At 36.2% G+C, this 20,927-nt stretch overlaps 1 protein-coding gene, 1 non-coding gene and 1 pseudogene across 11 annotated transcripts in view; 2 read left to right on the top strand and 1 right to left on the bottom strand.

Moving 5' to 3' along the window:
• Positions 1-20,927, bottom strand: part of TANC2 (tetratricopeptide repeat, ankyrin repeat and coiled-coil containing 2) — a 361,571-nt gene that overhangs the window by 178,223 nt on the left and 162,421 nt on the right. The gene's annotated exons all lie outside the window — the stretch shown is intronic.
• Positions 4,935-5,045, top strand: LOC128774421 (U6 spliceosomal RNA). The gene has a single exon (XR_008418988.1). It is a non-coding gene; the product is annotated as a U6 spliceosomal RNA (small nuclear RNA).
• On the top strand, positions 20,132-20,309 carry LOC128774393 (U2 spliceosomal RNA; annotated as a pseudogene).

Genomic DNA, 20,927 nt, shown 5'->3' on the forward strand with positions numbered 1-20,927 from the left:
GTGAAGGGTGTCTCATCATGCTCTTCATCAAACATGGCGCAGAAAGAAAACCTTGAACAACATTTGCCCCTGATTATTTAGAAAAGAGAAAAGGAAAGGTGGAAAAGATGGAGAAGGGGAGAAAGTATTTTATTTCAGGGAGATGGAAGAAAGGATACAGATTGATAGGGAGATCGAGATAGGATCTAAGAGTATATAGATTAAAGCAGCCCTTCCAATGGTTCAAGAACAAGAGCCAGCAACAGAACCAAAAGGAAGAGAGCAGTGTTTTTGTCTTAACGAACTGGTGTACACAACACACTGGTTGAGAAAGACCCAAGTCTCTCAACTCACGTATTTGTAAAAACCGTCCTCTCCCATACATACACCACACAGTCACAGTACAATCATGTTTCCTCCTTATACAGGGTAGGCCAAGAACTAAAATCTCAGTGGCTTAATACAACACGATAGAGTTCTCACTCAATATGGGTGTTCAGTAGGAAGCTCCTTATCCTAAGATAAGCCTCAAGTTTTCTTGTGGGTTCTCCACATCAAGCTAAAAACCAGAGGTCAGAGGTCAAAGGGGGGAAGAATTGTATATGTGAAGGTTTTATAGCCAGCTGGAATTTGTATACATTATTTATATTCTTATTGTTCAAAATTCAGTCACATAACACACCTACCTGCACAAAAGGCTGGGCTGTATAGTTTACTTGTGTGCGGAGGAAAGGGAATAAATTTTGGTGAAAACATATTATTCTTTGCTATATTCTACATCATAGCTTGGAAATTCATGAAAGATACAGAACTAATGAACAAAGCAGCAAATTCTGTGTAAACTTAGCCTTCTTTCTTTTAAATAAGCTGAACATATGTCACCAAAAGTTAGCCTAAATCTATATATTTTTTTTCATTCAAATATAATGCTTTAGATTATAGTGCCTAGAATACTGTCTGTATATGGTAGCTGGTTAATAATTATTTGCTAAATGAACAGTATACAGTAGAAAATCAAAGCAAAGGCAAGCATTACAAATAAGAGTTTTAATAAAACAAATGATTTTAAAAGTGAGTTTTAAAAAGCACTCATGGATATTATAAATGTTAATCACACTATAAATCACCTGAAAGACTCAGACTTTCATAAAACAAACATATAAATCATCATCATTATAATCACACTATAATCATTTAATTTCTAGCTTTAATGACTGGTTTATTTTCCATAAAAAATATTCAACAAAATATGTTAAGAATATAGTTGTGTTAAAAGGGAAACACTAGAAGACACTTAGGCTGTGTACAAGCTCTTCCACATTCAGGGATATTTGAAGGATGCATTAACAGAGGAAGTCAATGTCAGGAAGGCTACGCAGCTGCTTTCTGAACCAAGGCATTTAAGTCACTGGTAGATCAGTCTGATCCTTTTAAGCCTTTTTCTTAAAGCTTTGTTTAGGGAGGTCTGGAGTAGCTTTTTACTCTACTGCTAGCTTCGCCTTACTATCAAAGTGTGTACCTTCTTGGATCTCTACTGAACGCTCCAGGTTTTTAACAAGAATCTCCCATTCCTGTGGGAACTCTAGGAATTATTCAGTTTATAGCTCCCTGGTATTTATTCTTTCTCCAGCCTCATGGAACTTCACCCCACCTATGTGCAACTCAGTATTAAGTTAACAATTCAAAAGGACCCCTCTGCAGAATTTTGTAGTTCCCTTCCTGCTAGCTTCCTATTCTTCAGTACTCTGTAAATTTCAGTTGCCTTGGCTTCCCCAAATTTCTGATCTGTTTCCTCAGGTCAGTAAGACTATCATTCTCTGTTTGAGTTATCCCATTTAGGATAAAAGCCAGGGTTCACCTAGTCCCCTCCACCTTCCTTTCAGGGATCACATTATCATACTGTCAACTGTCCAGTGTCTGAAAACAGCTTTTTCTAGTGGGAGGGCAAGTCCAGGACTGGTTACACCATCATAGTGGGAAGAAGAAGTATCTCATGCTGTTTTAATTTGCATTTTCCAGATGTTTATCATTCACAATGTGGCTAACAAAAGGCAGAACCTTTGTCTCATGTATGGCTGCGGTCTTAGTAATGCTTAGAGTAGTGCAGGGCACAGAGCAAATACTATTATTTGTTAAATGACTTAACTAGTTATGTTTATCCATATACTTTGGAGGTACACGATATGTGTCCTTCATCCATTTAATGCTGAAGACCTAAGAAAATAGGTGATTCTAAGCTGTATCCAAGGTAACTCAAGAGTACGTCTGAACCTCCCATGTAATTTCTATTTTTATGCAACTATGTTGTGCTACACAAAAGGATATACTAGACACATTGATATACAGACAGACCATACAAGCAATAAATATGGAGACAACATGATGCTCCAAAGAAATGGTTACTCCAAAAATGATCACAACAACTTTTAGGACATTACTATAAGACATACTTCAACCAATTTTGAATAAATTAAATAGAAATTCTCATTTCAAGAAGAAATTGGGATTTAAGTCTTCGTTTACCCATACACATGATTAGAAAAAGGCAAATTACTGTACCTTACAACTCATGGTGTAAACATTATTTCAGTGAATGGCAAACTCAAGGTATATGCGATAAAATAAGGCAATATGGATGTCAATTACCTATTTTAATATTTAGTAATATTGTATTTTGCATATACAAATCAATAATTTGAGTTCAGAAAAGCCTTTTAAATATGCTAACACAGGGGCACCTAGGTGGCTCAGTTGGTTGAGTGTCCGACTTCGGCTCAGGTCACGATCTCACAGTCTGTGAGTTCGAGCCCTGCGTCGAGCTCTGTGCTGACAACTCAGGGCCTGGAGCCTGCTTCAGATTCTGTGTCTCCTTCTGTCTCTGCCCCTCCCCAGCTTGCATTCTGTCTCTCTTTCTCTCAAAAATAAATAAACATTTAAAAATAAATAAATAAATATGCCAACACAATACTCAAATATCAGGGATACCAGATTTCATTTCTATAAATCTGAAGAAGCACTAGGTTTTTGATAATATAAAAAGGAGTTCCAAATTTCAAAATTTTGCTATGCTGGCTTATGCGTGATTACTGGTTTACTGATATAAGCAATTCTATACATTTGTCAGGCAAACTTCTGAATTTTTTTAAAGTTTATTTATGTAAGTAATCTCTATACCCAACATGAGGCTCGAACTCACAACCCCGAGATTAAGAGCTGCATGCTCTACTAACTAAGCCTGCCAAGTGCCCCACAACCTCTGAATTTTAAAGTAGTTATGGAATATAACTATATTTAAATTTAAAATATTACACAAACATGTTTTATCATAGGAAAATTGGAAAATACAAGAAGCAAAAATAATGCAGCCAAAAATTATCAGAATCCTACTTCTGTTCAAGTTTCAAAGCATTATGGCCTTTCCGATTATTTTATTTTCTATAAAATATTAATGCTAACAAAAAACAGCTAAAAATGACTAATGACTTCTTTTTTTTAGTGTTTATTTATTTTTGACAGAGAGAGAGAGAGAGAGAGGCAGAGCATGAGCAGGGGAGGGGGCAGAGAGAGACAGAGACACAGGATCCAAAGCAGGCTCCAGGCTCTGAGCTGTCAGCACAGAGCCTGATATGGGGCTTAAACCCACCAGCCGCGAGTTCATGACCCAAGCCAAAGTCAGACGTTTAACCCACTGAACTGCCCAGGAGCCCCTGACTTCTCTTTTTAAAATATGGCCTTCAAGGGGCGCCTGGGTAGCTCAGTCCCTTAAGCATCCACAACTTGATTTTGGTTCAGGTAATGATCTCACAGTTTCGTGGGTTCAATCAAGCCCAGCGTTGGGCTCTACACTGGTGGCAAAAAATCTGCTTGGGATTCTCCCTCTCTTTCTGCCCCTCCCCAGTTCATGCTCTGTCTCTCTTAAAATAAGTAAATAAATAATTAATTTTAAGAAAATAAAATAAAATATGGCCTTTGAAGGGATACTTAGATCCTAAGAGTGGCAAGTGAACTCACTGAGCAACATTTTACATGAACAGAGAAAGTATGATGCCTGAGAACAGCAGCATCACTAACATGAATCTGAATGTTAGCCACAGTTTTTCCCTTGTTAAATGACTCTCCTCTCCTAAAAAATGTAAAAGGTAACTAAAAATATACATATTTATATATGCAATTTATGCAATAACAGAGCAGACATGTGGTAGGACTATAAGGTATGAGGTTAGATGTAAATATTCTAAAAATTCGTAGATATGACCTTATCTCTTGTAAATTAGAGGAAAAAATATTTTTTCTTTAGTATCTTTGAGACAGAAATATTACATCTATAATTCATATCTTTTTACCTATGTCTATGAGAAAGTAGGGGGAAAGAAATAGTAGCATAAAGAAAAGAACACAGTGATTAAAAGAGGTCTTTCAAGTGATACTCGCATCACACTACCTATATTATGTGGTCTTGAACAAATTATTCAACTTTTCCAAGCTTGGATTCTGCATCTTTTTTTTTTAATTTTAATTTTAATTTTATTTATTTTAAAATAGGCTTCATATCCCGTGCGGAGCCCAATGCAGGGCTTGAACTCATGATCCCGAGGTGAAGACTTGAGCTGAGAGATCAAGAGTCGGATGCTTAACTGACTGAGTCACCCAGGGGCCCCAGATTCTGCATCTTTAAAGTGTGGGCCACAATCTCTTAGGAGTTGTTATGAGGATTACATTTATATTTATTTTTTTAATTCATGTATTTTGAGAGAGAAAGAGAGTGAATATGAGTGGGGGAGGGGCAGAGAGAGAGAGAATCCCAAGCAGGCTCTGCTAGGTAAATGCAGAGCCCCACGCAGGGCTCAATCTCATGGTTTTGTGAAGTCATGACCTGAGCTGAAATCAGGAGTCAGATGCTTAACCGACTGAGCCTCCCAGGTGCCCTGAGGATTACATTTAAAGAGTAATGTGTAGTGCTCGCTTTGCCAGCACATATATTAAAAACTTGGAACCATACAGAGAAGATTAGGATGTGGCCCCTGTGCAAGGATGATACGCAAATTTGCGAAACATTACATAAAAAAAATAAAAGAGTAATGTGTATATAAGGCTAAAATGGAAGATATTAATATTTATTATCCTTTAGAAATAGGCAGCTGAAGCATAATGTGCAACTCAAGGACATAGACTGAGCTATCCCTGGAGATGAAACTAAAATATGGATCTTAGACTCATGGATCAACCACAACGCACACAACAGACCTTTGAACATCTCTAAACTAAGTGGTCTGTGCAATCATAATGATAATATGCCACTTAACTCTCAAGGATATTGTAAAGATTTAAATGAACTCATCTTTGTAACACAATGAGCATAGTGCCTTGCTCACAGAATGTGCTCACTACTAGATGATGATGTGGTTATTAGTATATGATGATGATGGTGATGATGTGATAGGCAATGGAGGAACATGGAGATGGACAAAGTGAATTTCAAGATGCTGACCAGAATGTTCGGCATCTAGAGGCAGTGATTTATGACATCAAACTTCAAGAAGTAATCTACTCATGTTTCTTGCCTCAGTTCTGCCTCCTTATCTCCCTGCACCCAAAAGGATAGCTCTTATTTAACAGATGAAGTTACTCTCTTTAGTGGAATATGTATTATCCCAAGAGTACTAGTACAGTTCCTCTTGTATGTATGATGTTGAAAGGTACAGTAAGTTGAAGAAGTGCTTATAGTATGAGAAACCTGGTGGTTAGTTTCTGAATGTTTTACAAACTGAATTAAAAGTATGTTGTATGACATTGGGTCCAAGATTCTGGTTTAAATTTCAAGTTTAAATTCTGTTATCTCTATTATTTTTGTCTACCAGATTCTAAGCTCCTTGAAGACAAGGACTATAGAATAGTCATCTCAGAGATGCCAGGGTGGCTCATTCAGTTGGGCAATGGATTCTTTGGTTTCAGCTCAGATCATGATCTCACGGTTTGTGAGTTTGAGTCCATGTCGGGCTCTGCACTGGCAGCGTGGAGCCTGCTTAAGAGTCTTTCTCTCTCTGCTCCTCCCCTGCTCGCTTTCTCTCTCTCTCAAAATAAATAAATAAACATTAAAAAAAGAATAACCATCTGAGAACAGTGTTTTGAGAATGACATATAATGATGTTTTCCATTTTGCACCAGTTTTCAATAATGGCTGAAAACATGCTGATTAGTCATCTGGTCATACACAAGAAGCTGTATGGAAAGATGAGTTGCTTAGTCTGATGGAAAGTAGATCATGGGTTAACTGGAGGACAGAACTATCACACCACCAGGCAAGTCACTGAGTTAGAGATCAAAGCAGAAATTTTTATTCTGACTTCCCTTAATACAAAAAGAAATAAACTGTTTGCATTACTTTTTGGTTGCACATCAGAAGGTTATCTATAAATATGCAAAAGTAGACACCGACTTAGCTTAGAGGTCTTTCTTTTCTTAGGGGTTTTATAAGTCTCCTCCCACTCCTGGTTTTTAAACTAATAAAACATATTGTTCTATTCACCACATTACGTTCTTTAAGATTTGAAAAAAAAAAAAGGCTGGCAGTTAGATGGAGGCAGAAGCAGTGTTGCTTAAGAGTCTATCCATTTTCCATACAATTTCTGTCATGTTAATAATGTACCTCACTGGATGTGTAGAAAAGAGAAAGCAGAATTACATATAGGCATGGAAGAACAAGTGTAAGGAAAAGAACACTAAAGTCAGTTTTTATAGAATTTCGTCCTAAAGCTAAATGTCAGCTCCCCAATGGATAATATTTCTATGATTAGAAACAAATAACTTGGGAAACTTTCAATATTGTGGAAGACAAAAATCTCAAAATCCTACCAGGGAGGTTCTGCTTCTGTATACCCAAGTAAGCTTCTTCTAGATGGGCCCTCTCACAGAGTGACTTTAAATTCTGGACAACGGACAAAAAGCAACTATCTCAAGGCCCTGGAGATTAAACATAATACAGTCTGGAAGAGAGCTAACAATTGCAAAAAACAAAAAACAAAACAAACAAAAACACAACACAAAAACAAACAAAAAACAGATTTGGATGAGTTTCTCTTTAAAAAATTATTTTTATTTTTATTTTTTAGCTTCTGGGTTAAAAACAGACCACAGCACTGCATGGGGTCAATAAAACTCCAATAGAAAACCAACAGTTTTTCTACTCTAAAGTATCAAAAGACAGAGCTTGTAGGAATAGCAGTCACTGAAAAGTTAGGGGAAGAGGATTTCCAGAAAAAAGAGAGAGAGAGAGAGAGAGTGTGCGCTGTAAGGAGGCAGCCAAAATTCTGTGTGTAAACTCTGCTCAAACCTCTGGCTAATTGCTGAACCATGCATTGTATGGGACAGACTGGCTAAGTATAAAACAATTGAACTGAACTCAACTGATGCCCAAAAGATAGAGTTTTCCATTAAATCAAACCAAGTTAATTGCTTGCTAAAAGAAAAAAAATTAGTGATGCTCTTTGAAGGAATATGACAAAATCCAGAATATCTACTAAATGAAATGTTTAGGACACAGAATTACTCATCACATGAAGAACCCAGAAAATAGGACCCATTATCAAGTGAAAAGATGGAGACCAACCCTGCAATACTGTAGATACTGTAATCAGCAGATAAGAAACTTAAAGCAGCTATTATAATGATTTTCAGAGAAGTAAAGGAATATATAATCTTAATTAAAAAAAGGCAAGAAAATCTCTGATTTTACAGAAACTGTAAAAAAGAACCAAATGCAAATTCTAGAACTGAATAACATAATAGCTAAAATTAAAAGTCACGGAATAGGTCTAACAGTATTTAAATGTTTAAACATGACAATTTAAATGACAGTAAATAGTATGTACATATATGTATGTATACACACAGACACACAGACACACACACACACACACACACACACACACAGTATATAGTAAATTGAAAAGTTTAAAATGACAGAAGAGTCAGTGAATTTGAAGATAAATGAATGAAAATTACCCAATCTGAAGACCACAGAGAACAAGGATTAAACACAAAAACCAAAACTGGGGCACGTGGGTGGCTCAGTAGGTTAAGCAAATGACTTTGGCTCAGGTCATGATCTCGCAGTTTGTGAGTTTGAGCCTCACATTGGGCTCTGTGCCTACAGCGCAGAGCCTGGAGCCTGCTTCAGATTCTGTGTTTTCCTCTCTCTCTGCCCCTCTCCTGCTCACATTCTATTTCTCTATCTCTCAAAAATAAACATTAAAAAATATTTAAAATAAAATAAAAACAAAAACAAAACAAACAAAAAACACCTCCGGACCTGTGAGGTGATATCCAAAGGTTTAACATATATGTAATTAGAGTCTCAGAAGAAGAGAAACGAGGCAGATAAAATTTTTCAAGAAATATTGGCTAAATATCTCATATCTGTTTCATAATCGAGGAGTTCAGGATAAATAGAACAGAAACAAATTAGGCTCATCGTACTCAAACTGCTAAAAACCAAAGAAAAAGAGAAAATCTTGAAAGCAGCCCGAGATAAGCAAGATAGGTAGGGCAGGGGTGTTAACATATTCTTACAAAGTGGAAATCAAGTAGTGCCTTATACCTAATGGAACACGACATATAGAAATAGGGATGGCTGGGTGGCTCAGTCGGATGAGCATCCAACTTTGACTCAGGTCATAATCTCACGTTCATGAGTTTGAGCCCCGCATCAGGCTCACTGCTATCAGCACAGAACCCACTTCGGATCCTCTGTCTCCCTCTCTCTCTGCTCCTCCCCCACTTGTGCTGTCTCCCAACATACATTAAAAAAAAGAAATACAGAAGTGAACAATAAACCATTTATGGCTATAATCAATAAAATAAAAAACAGAGACATAGTTATTTGGGAGGAAAGGCGGAAGCAGTGCAAATAAAGTTACTGTTTCATTAGATGTTTTAAAACTAATCAATAAATGTCAGCAGAAGCATGCTAATCTAAAGACATGGTGTTAACTACCAAAAGAAATAGCCAAAAGTGTTTAAGTGACTGTCCCCTAGAGGAGTGGAATTAGCAATGAGAAAGGGTGAGGCTAGGGACTATAGCTTTTCATTTTAAGCCTTTCTGTACACTTTGACTTTTCATTAAAACACACACACACAAACCTATTAGAGAGCAAATGCTTCTCCCATTAGAAAAATTTTAAGTCATTAAGTATTTATTGGGTAACTATTTTTTTTTAAGTTTTTAAAGTTTACATATTTATTTTGAAAGAGAGAACAGGGGAGGGGCAGAGAGGGACAAAGAGAATCCCAAGCAGGCTCCACACTGTCAGTGCAGAGCCCAAAGGGGGCTCAATCCCATGAACCACGAGATCATAACCTGAGCCAAAATCAAGAGTTGGACGCTCAAATAACGGAGCCACTCAGTCGGCCCTTGGCTAACTTTATTTTTACTTTTTTTTACAGAGAGAGAGAGAGATTGAGATAAAGAGAGAAAGAAAGAGAGTGTGAGCATGCCCACGAAAGCAGGGGAGGGGCAGAGGGACAGGGAGAGAGAAAACCTCAAGCAGGCTCCACGCCCAGCATGGAACCCAACTCAGGGCTCAATCTCAGGACCATGATATCATGACCTGAGCTGAAATCAAGAGGTGGATGCTTAACTACTGAGCCACCCAGACGGCTTTAACATGTAAGACATTATGATAGGCATCAAAACTGGCTTTTTCTCTTCCTCAAAACCTAGTCCTTAACCTGATCTATGCGGAGTTGTCAACAAGACAGCTGGATTTACTGGTTAATACTGGGAGCTCATAAAAGAGAGTTCTGAGTTCTTCACATCAGCGTAAGATATTTCCAAGTCATGGGCATGTATTAGATCACCTAGAAGAAAGAATGGGCAGACAGATCTTCTAAAAGCACATTCTTCTCAAGTAACTAGACTTCCTTTCATGACTTATTGTTAGGTCTAGCCCTAGCCACCTGTTTATGCATATTTTGCCCCTATACTATTTGGCTGAAGTAAATGGTTCATGCTGGGTTATTTTTCCAAAATACTACAAAGAAGAGTCCACCAAACCTCTCTCCTCCTGGGCAATAAGATATTGTAACTTAGGTTCTGAAATCCTGAATACTCCATGATTCCAAACTGCTGACTTTTCTACATATTCATAAAACACAGCCAGTTTCTCTTCATATTATCATGTATTTTCTTTTTTCCCCCTCTTCTCTCACTATCAATTTCTTAAGAATTTATTATTTATGAATTGATGTAAATTTACAAATCTTTCTATAATACTTTCACAGTATTCAAAAGTTATCTTGAAGAGCCTCCAAGAACCAATTTTCCTGATTTCCCATTAATGTAAAATATCACAAAATTAAACTCTGCAATTTGGTATGTTTGGTAATTTAAAGAGGGACTAATGTTTATATTTTTTAAGTGTTCTGGAGAAAAAGAATTTATTAATCAAGTTTATTATGTTAACCGTATTATGTGGAAATGCATAATTAATATATGATACAATCATTGACTTATACCATCTCAAAATTTGAAGGGTGAATATCTAAGGATCCTCTCTATATCATAAGTCATATGGCTTGTGGGCCAAATCTGGCCATCTAACTTTTTATGATCCATGAATTAAGAAGGCTTTTAAATTTTTCAAGAAGTTATTTTAAGTGGTTATATAAATACCTACATAATATTCTTGATTTTACCTGTTAGCCAACAAAGCCTAAATTATCTACATTGAGAAAAAGTTTGCTATTGTCATAAATGGTCAGTGCAGTATAGCTATTAATAATAAACATTACCAGGAAGTCACTTTTATCTTATTCTCAAATAAGTAATAGAATTTTTAATGAGCAAGTTATAGTAACATTTTCATAGCACAATCTGTATTATGAGGTGTACTAAAGTCGAGTAAGTGTCCATTTAAAAATTATATTAATCTCAGGATAACTGAAAATAATACATAGGGTACAAAGAGAATGAAAAAGATAGAAAAAAAAGGTGTCACTTTTGACCAACAGTCATCAACCTTTTTAAGCTTCTAATGTTTGGTTCCCTTCCTTTCTTTGACACAAGAAAGAATAAAATCAGCTACAGCGATAACAGGTCGCCCTGTTCACTGAGAAAGAAGTGCCAAACTTTCAGCTTTAAGAGGCTTAATGGAGTCAAATGCTGGTGGTAATGTCACCTAAGTCTCTGCTTTCCCCTATGGTAATAGTGATATGTCTCTTTGTTTCTTTTCTTATGGGAAGTCCGGTTACTCCCTACCAATTCTAAAGTAAAGCAGGCTCAAGTAATTAAGAACTTTGCAGTCCTTCCCTACAAGGCAAATCCATTTTACAGCCAAACTCTGGCCAAAGCGTACTTTGTTTGCCCCCTAAACTTTATACCCAGTCTGTTCAACTACAGAGAGAATAGCCAGGCAGCTTCATCTACATAGTATAGTCATTTTGTTCTAGATAGAACACAAAGGTACCTACTGCCTGCGGTTCCCCTTCCAATTGATATCAAAAGCAAGTAGTGTGTAATTCTATTTGAAACAAGCTGGTGAAAAATACCTTCCCAAGAAGCTGGGTTGTCTAGATAAGTCAATGTCAGACTGTAGCATGCATCAGAGTCACTTAGAGGGCTTGTTGAAGTGCAGATTGGTGGACTCCATCCTCAAGTTTCTGATACAGTAGTTTGGTGGGGGGCCCAAGAATCTGCACTTCCAAAATATCTCCAGGTGATGCTCTTGGTGCCAATCCACAGACCGTACTCTAAACTAGATGATCTCCAAAGTTCCTTCAAAATTTGAAAGCTGTGGAACAATGTCACAGAAAACGTCTTGAAAATAAGTTGCTTACACTTGACTTGAACATCCATTAATACTGGATATTTGGATCAGTCCTGTGGTGAAAACCAATTCACACACAAATCCACACAACTGATGCAAACAGAAAAAAACAAAATGAGAAATTTTCTCTGAAAAAGTAATGACGATGTGGTATTTGGTAAGAGATAAATGTTTAATCCTTCCCTTCCCTTTTTTCATGGGGTGGAGAAGGGATTGTTCACAAAGAAAAACCAAAATATACACCCAGCCGACAGACGATCCTGATATTTTCCTTCTCCCCCAACAGCTTTTATGTTATGTATCTTCAACCATTATTGCCACAGACTTAGCAGCAATCTTTTTAGTCTAGATCTCTATTATGATCAATTTTAATCTGCACATTATGTAGCAGTAATTACATTCTTCTTGCTTTTAAACATTCTACTTTGTCAAATTGTGCTATGAGCTAAAAAAGCACAGTGGAGAATCAGTCTTATATTCCTACTGCTATAACACAACATATTCCTTAGCAGTTTGGTTAGAGCTGTTTTAAGTAAATTCTATTTAGTCACATTTCTTGAAAAACCTCTCCTGGGATTTTAAATTCCAATCAGTATTTTGTGTCTTCTGATCTGCTCCATGTTTCTCAGCTTTAATTCCCTGAAGCTTACTCTTTGTTGATGCTGTCTAAATTGTAAACTTTGCTAAATTCATTTTCCCACAACTGTGAAGGAATAAAAAGTTAATCTGTTTTGTTTTTAGATTTCTAAAAAAGAAACTGATTATTAATTATTCATAGATTTTAGTGGAGTTTGTGCATCTCAGTGTAGGCTGCAGGGAGGTATATATATTACAACAAGTAGTTCTAAATTTGGAGTTTTAATACAATTTCAAATGTACTAAATCAGAGCTTCAAATTCTCAGGGAAGCCTCATGGCAAGAAAAAAAATATTTTGCTCTTTATAAATACATGTAGAATTGCTTGGTAATAATATCCACAATAAAACACCTTATTATTATATAGATTCAAATTATAAATTAGGTCAGGCCATGTCCCCTGAAATGTAAACAGTGAATTAATAGATTTATAAAGTAATTGTCAATACTGACTCCTTTTAAGACAGGAATTAAAAAACAGCTAACAAAAGATAATAAATCTTTTTATGGTGCTACCTAATGAGAAAAATAAAATGGTTAAGATGAAAGAAACAACTGGGGCACCTGGGTAGTTCAGCTGGTTAAGCATCTGAATCTTGATTTCGGCTCAGGTCATGGTATCACATTTTATGAGATAGAGCTCCTCACTGGGCTCTATGCTGACAGCACAGAGCCTGCTTGGGATTCTCTCTCTTTCTCTCTCTGCCCCTCCCCTGCTCTCTCTCTCAAAATAAATAAATAAACTTAAAAAAAAGATGAAAGAAACAACCTAAATATTGAAGGAGAAATATAAATAGCTTTCCTAATTGTATTTCCTAGTTTATAACTGTGTAGACATATAATAGTATTACTATAAGGGAAATAGAAGGTGGTGACTATAATTTATTTTTTCGATTTAACTGCACTAATGACAACAGGCAGATACAAAGCTAACTCTCTTGTTCTTAGTGGTTATGTGTTTCTGTACATAGGTCTACTTCAGGTTTAGTAGCTCTATCACAGTTTTTATAAGAGTTTTCAAAATTACTCACGTTATTAGTAATAAAGATCACTTAAAATTTGTAGGTCTAACTGTGAGCATATACGAATGGCATAGCGTAGGTAATATTCCATGCTCACTATAGGCCACACAATGCAAAGCACTTGACAGACATTGTTTGCTTATCCTCATAACTTTCTTATGAGGCAGTAACTCTTATTATGCACATCTTATGAACAATGAAACGGAAACTGGAAGAGTAGGAATAACTTGTAAAAAGTCCCACAGCCGATGAGTGGTAATGCTCGAAAATGAACTTTATATGTCTTACTACAAGGTCCAGGAATTTAACCACTTCTGTAAACTACCTTAGGTATGCACCTCGACCCCAAGGAACAGAGTACTCTTTTTACACGACTGTCTAGTTTGATAGAGGGCATTTAGGCTCAGTGGATAGGGGTGACATGTTACTAAACACAAATCCCCATTCACAATTAAATTTGGACCTAAGTTCTATACAGATTAAACCAGGCCTATTCCATACTAATCTATGGATTCTCTCAAATCCTATGATTCCTATGGATTCTCTTCTCAAAAAAGGACTATGGAAAAAACATGATGCTAATATACACTAGAAGTCTTCCTATCCTATACTGATAGCAACTAGTTAGCAGTTGATCAGTTTAAAAACCTTTTGGAAGAAGTGGGGAAAAGACAAAAAATGATATATGTATGAAACTCTTTAACTTAAAATATAAATGTACATTTATTCACCAAACTTCTGATATAAAGCCAAAGCCTTTCTGTTTGAATGTGAATTCCAATTTGTCTTTCTGGATAAACTATTGTAAAATGCAGAGTCTATTCATTTTCTTTAAAAAAAATTTTTTTTTAATGTTTGTTTATTTTTGAGAGAGACAGAGACAAAACTTGAGCGGGGTGGGGCAGAGACAGAAGGAGACTCCCTGGAGCCGAAGCAGGCTCCAGGCTCCGAGCTGTCAGCACAGAGACCGATGCGGGGCTCGAACCCACAAACCACAAGATCGTGACCTGAGCTGAAGTCAGACGCCCAACCGACGGAGCCACCTAGATGCCCGTCTTTAAAATAAAACAAATTTAGACAACCTAAGTATAGATAGATTTTTAAAATGTTTTTAACTGAATAAATTTGGCATGTAACACTGTATGAATTTAAAGTATATAGCATGTTGCTTTGATATATTTCTATATAATAAAATCCTGATACAGCAATATTTATCACATAATTATAAATCATTGTTGATATTCATTATATTGTAATTAGATTTCTATGGCTTATTTACTACTCATCACAAGTTTGTACCCTTAAAAACCGTCAATCTTATCCCCCTCAGTGTTTTTATCCTAATTCATTACAGCTTTTTTAAAAATCGAATTACCTTTGTTGACATTTTAATTGATTTTTTCCAAAATTTTTAACATAGTTTTCCTAAAACGTTACCATTACAAATGCCCTCTTTGTTGCATTCATATTTCATTAGCTAATATATAAAAATTTAGTTATAATATCATTAATTTAACTGCCTTTAAGTAAGCGCATGCCACCATAAGGTAACAGAAGTAACTGGGTAAGTAAGAAGGTGGCCAACTGCCTGTAATATCCACCTCATCCTAACAACAGTCAGTAGGTGTCTAAAGGGGAATGGAGAACATGAATTAATCCTGCAAGTAGTTAAGGGAAGGTCAGTTAAGAAAGCTTCTACTGTTACTAGTAGAGCTAAGCCATCCTGCCTAGGGCAGTTACATGCAGAACGCAGATAATGTAAGATTGGATTCAGAAGTCTAACTGAATATCTTCAGATATCAAGATGCCTGCAAAGTGCCAATTATCAAGATTTATATCTGCAAATAAAACACAGAGTATAAAATCCTGCCAATCCACTATGGGAACTGATAAGAGCCAGTGTCCATAATTAAAAAAACAGTGATGACCTAAACAGTGATGGGGTACCACATTAAAGCATGAAGAGATTTCCATAAAAGGGAGTTATCTGATGTTATGACTACAATTTTTTAAAGTTTTTATTTAAATACCAGTCAAGACACAGTGCGGTATTAGCTTCACATGTACAACTTAGTGATTCAACATCTCCATATAATACCTGGTACTTTACTGACTACATTCTTAACAATAAACTATTGGAGAATTAAAATGTCAAAAGCAATACTAAAAATATAAAACAAAACTACTTCAGATAGATTAACATTGACCAAAAAAAAAAAAAAAAAAAAAAAAGTCTTTTCAAAACCCAAGGCATAACTTGGGAAAAATTATATAATTAAAATTAGAATAAAATTAAAATTAAGTTAGAAGTAGAAGAGGTAGTTCCTAATTTAAATAATCTAAGCTGGGGGCACATGAATGGTTCAGTCGGTTAAGTGTCTAACTATGGCTCAGGTCATGATCTCATGGTTTGTGAGTTCAGCCCTGCGTCAGGCTCTGTGCTGATAGCTGGTAGCCTGGAGCTTGCTTCAGATTCGATGTCTCCCTCTCTCTCTGCCCCTCCCCTGTTCATGCTCTGTCTCTCTCTCTCTCTCAAAATAAATAAACATAAAAAAATAAAATAATCTAAGCTAAATAGTCTAGATATTAACATAGCTACAAAAACTGTTCCTTTAGGCAATGACTTATCCCCAGAAAGAGGAAGAGTAGAAAACACTAGACATTTGGGTACAATAAAAAGAATTCCCCAACACAATAGAGAAAACCTAGGTGTGGGTACAAGAAAATAATGGTAATTTTTAATCTCAGTTTTGCCAAACTAAATCTGACCTTTTCCGGTACTTAAAAAGGAGAGACATAGAACCACAGTATGCCCCTAGCCTTGAGCTTAGGTAAGCTGACCTCATACATCAGAGCAACTTTTCAGTAAGAAATTCTTAAACCAAGTCAAAATTGGCATAAAGCTATTTCTTCCTCTTCTAGGCACTATAATATTTTCAGAGATTCTTGAGCCTCAGAGAGGGGAGAAGGAGCCTGATTTGCCATACTTAATTCTAGCCTCAGTTTAAAAGTGTTTAATAAGTCTGATCAATAAATAAAATGGCGAGTCAGGCATTTTCAAGACTTCACTTCAATAAAATCTTAGTGAACAGAATATTTAATATTATACACAGGTTATCTGCTTTGGCCGGCTTAGCTGAATTCAAGCTAGTATTACTGAAGTCCTAGGTAAGCTCAGAATGTTCCACTGATTTATTCAACAAATGTTTATTGAACATCTACTATGTTCCAGGCACTGTGCTAACAACTGGTAATATAATAATAAACGGGATAAATATGGTTTCTGCCTTGTAAGGAGACAAGACCTACATCACACACATACTAAATCACAATAAAAGTTAACAACAACTGGACAATTATGATCTGAAACCATTCAAAGTATTTTACTCATTTAATCCTCACAACAACTGTATGAAGTAGATACTATTATTACCTGTTTTTTTACAGATGAGGAAGCTGAGGCACAGAGAGGTTAAATTACTTGCCCAAGGGCACAGAACTAGTAAGTGTCATTCAGGATTCAAATCCAGGCAGTCTCGTTACAGAGTCCACACACTATGTTATACAGCCATTTATGCTAACCAACACTGCTAAATAATTAAAAACTTATATTTGTAACAAATGCTAACATGAAAAGCCCACTCTGCACTGAATGCATAATTTTGCCGTAATTCTAAGCTTCTCATTATATAATTATAATATGACAATATACTTGTTTATTCATATTGTCGGGGAAGGGGATTCTTTTAAACAAGGTAAAGGAAATTATACACTTATGGATTGTTTTAGTTCGACTGTGAAACCAATTTCTACTGGAAGTAACACAAATTCACGCTGAAATACTTGGAACATTAATGATTACTGTAACAGTGTTCCAGAGAAAAGTCCACACTAGTACCCACCGCTATTGACTGCAAGATGTTTTCTAAATCTAGGCATGCTTTAAACATTCTGATCAGAGCTTTAATTACTCTCTGCTCACTTTAATAACTTAACCTAACAAGAAAAAGTAAAGACACTTTCCCTTATCACCAAAGGAAAAACAGGAAAAGTAAAGATAGGTACAGGAAGAAATAAACAGGGTGTTGCAATAGCCAGTAAGTGACATTGTCATCAATTATTATTATTATTCAGTAACTTACCATGAACCATATGGTAAGTTTTCACAATGCTGTTGTGAAAGCAATTTGCCCGTAAAAACACATCTAATCCTGACAAACCCTGCGGGAACTGTTCTACTTATTTCACAGATGAAGAAACTGAAACACAGAGAGGTTACAGAACATACCCAATATCACAAAGCTCGTAGGTGGTAGAATATGAACTACTACATCATATTGCAGGAATTAATGTAGGATAGTCATCTTGCTTTAGGGATAACTTAAATTAGGTTAAAATAAAAATGGGAAATTTATTGGGATGATGTTAAATGAAGAGAAACTTATTTTATCTTCAAACGTCTTGAAGAGTCCTATTTCTAACTATATATTACAGACACAAAAAACCAACTGAACTCCAAGAAGTGTACTTGGCTGTGGATAACTCACTAGGTGCTTCCTTCTCCCCTCTCTACTCTCACCTGCTTCAGGTGGCCTCTCTCCCTTTCTCCTCTTTAAAGAAATAGAATACTGTTTGCCTAATGTAGATCACTGCAGCTAAGAGACTGGACTAAGGCTCTGGAAAACCAAAAGCACAATCACTTAACAACAATAGATTCATGGTCCCGTATGAATTCATATTCCTGACTTCTAAGCGAATGAAAATGGTGATTAAGTATTCTCTAAAACCCCCGCAAACTTTGGCTTCCATAACAGTTTTACCACCTTGGTTCTCCCAGTATCTTTCAGACTCTCCCTTAATTTATCTCACCCTTCTTTTGCCATGGGTTTTCCCCTTTCACTCCCTTAAGTGGATATTCCTTAAGATTTTCTTCTTCACCCCTGAGAGGAGGTACAGAAGTTAGAGAAAGACCTAAGTTGGAATCCTGATCTCTTATGCTTAAATTGCTTACTGGTTAACCTGATTAGGTCTTGCTTTCTTCATCTGTAAGATCAGAGCCATAAAAATTTAAACTGCTACTGAAAAAATCAAGTGAATTAAAGTGAAATGCCTGTTAAATGCTCATGAAGTACTCATTTCCCACCTGTTCTGTTTATGTGTTCTCTCATTTTCAAGAAATTTTTACCTACTCTTAAAGTATAACTTACACATTTATATCTTAAAATCTTACTTCTTTTTCAAGTGTTGCAACCACATTTCTACTCTGATACCTTGTTACCACCTCAAACTCACTCCCGGTGCCTCAAAACCAGTTGCCTTAATCTCTCTGTTCCTATTAATGAGAACATCAAGTCTCATTCTTAAAGTCTTGGCATCATCTTTGACAGATCTTCCATATTCCTGGATCCTGTAACTGGCCAGTCACCAATTTTCTTATTCCTTAAAACCTTCCTCTCCATATACCTTTTCCATGGCTACCGTCTTAGCTTACCATTGCCCCAAAAACCTCCCCAATCCAGTCCTGGTATTCACTTCCACAGCATCCTCTGTGAAACCTCTGTTCCAGACAAACTAATGTTATTTACCAGGTGAATGTGTCCTGTATACTCTTGCTTCAAGTTTTACTCAAGTCACTTTATCACTCCACTTTCTGATCCACATGATAATCTTTCCTCCCTTTAAAAAAAAATATGATTCTTTAAAATTAAAGCAGACTTTGGGTGGGGGTATTTGAGTTAAAATGTAGCTTTTCCATAATCTTCTGCAGTGCCAAAACGATTGCTGCCAAGCTTTGTTCTGTACGGTCACCCACTCTTCTTTCCTTCTAAATGACATAACTTCCTTTAGTCATTTATGTCCCTAAGTGTGCTCCTTGGAATACTTGTCATGATTTTGTGGGAGTTGTGTAAGAAAAAAGGGGTCTGTTGGCAAATTAAGTTTTAGAGGTGCTAGATTAAACAGTTAAAATAGGTTCCTTTATTTATTTATTTTTTTTTTTAATTTTTTTTTTCAACGTTTTTTAATTTATTTTTGGGACAGAGAGAGACAGAGCATGAACGGGGGAGGGGCAGAGAGAGAGGGAGACACAGAATCGGAAACAGGCTCCAGGCTCCGAGCCATCAGCCCAGAGCCTGACGCGGGGCTCGAACTCACGGACCGCGAGATCGTGACCTGGCTGAAGTCGGACGCTTAACCGACTGTGCCACCCAGGCGCCCCAAAATAGGTTCCTTTATTGCAGGACTTCTCATAGCTTTAAAAATGATAAACTATTAGTTTCTCCATTATCATTTTTCTTTATTTCTTACTTGAAGGTATTCCTTTCTCATCTCACTACAGCTTGACCAGCTCCATCTCACTACTCACTCTTTTGAACTGAGTAAGTTTTCAGCTTTAACCAGATTCATTTTTCATCCCTACCTATTGATTCTCAATCTATTTCTTCAGGGAAATACATGCCTCTTATGTCAGGATCTTCATTTCCTAAAAATGATATCCAGACCAAGAGATCTAAGTGGTATGTCTTACATTTAGAAATTCATAGAGATAGGTAGCAATATGCTGGGGTATGCATGTTAATAGGAGAAAATAAGACATATTTTCCTGAAGAAGGAATTTTACTCAAAGATTTTTTTTTTGGAAAACATGTTTTATGATTAAAAAATGTAGAATGTATCGCTTCTCGGCCTTTTGGCTAAGATCAAGTGTAAAAAATGTAGAATGTAGATTATTTTAAAAGAAAAATATGAGACTATCAGGAAATTTCCACATTTGCTTTTGGAAGCTCCTTTAGGCTACATCCCACACACCTCTGGTATGCATTCAAATTCCTCTGTCCTAAAGGTACTCCCAAGGAAAAGTCCAAGAACCACCAAAGTAGGTCAGTGGAGAGGACAGGTAGAGAAGAGCATTACTCAGAAAATGTTTCCTTTGTGCTAAATCCTATACTAAATCCTTTACTATATTGTCTTTCTTACTGCCTATAATGACATTGCGAAAAGGCATTATTTCATTAAATTTATAAAAGGGAAGCTTCAGAGAGGTTGACATGCCCTAAGCTGCAACACTTACAAATGGTTAAAATGTTTTACTATACATATAATGTTAGAGTGATAAAGAAGACACAATTATCATGGAAATATTATGACTGATTCCCATGAGAAAAAAATAACTAGGAATCATTCTTTTAAAATAATTTATCACCAACGTGAGATTTTAAGTTTTAATGTAGATCCTGACATAAATGAAGCACCTGTTTCCTTGTAAAATATTATTTGTGGTACTAATGAATTTCTAGATATTCACAAGTGTTATTAGAATGACATGTGTAAGTTTTAGTTAATGGCAACTAGGGAGGACTCTTAAGCCTCTTGTAAGCTTTATACATTATTTCCTAGTACATTTCCTCCCAAATAAAAGCAGTATCTACTACCAATTAAGACTTTAGCCAGTTATCTGTTATATGAATAA

The sequence above is a fragment of the Panthera pardus genome, unplaced genomic scaffold, assembly GCF_024362965.1.
Source record: "Panthera pardus isolate Hobbes unplaced genomic scaffold, ASM2436296v1 HiC_scaffold_3, whole genome shotgun sequence".
In the NCBI taxonomy this organism is placed as follows: domain Eukaryota; kingdom Metazoa; phylum Chordata; class Mammalia; order Carnivora; family Felidae; genus Panthera; species Panthera pardus.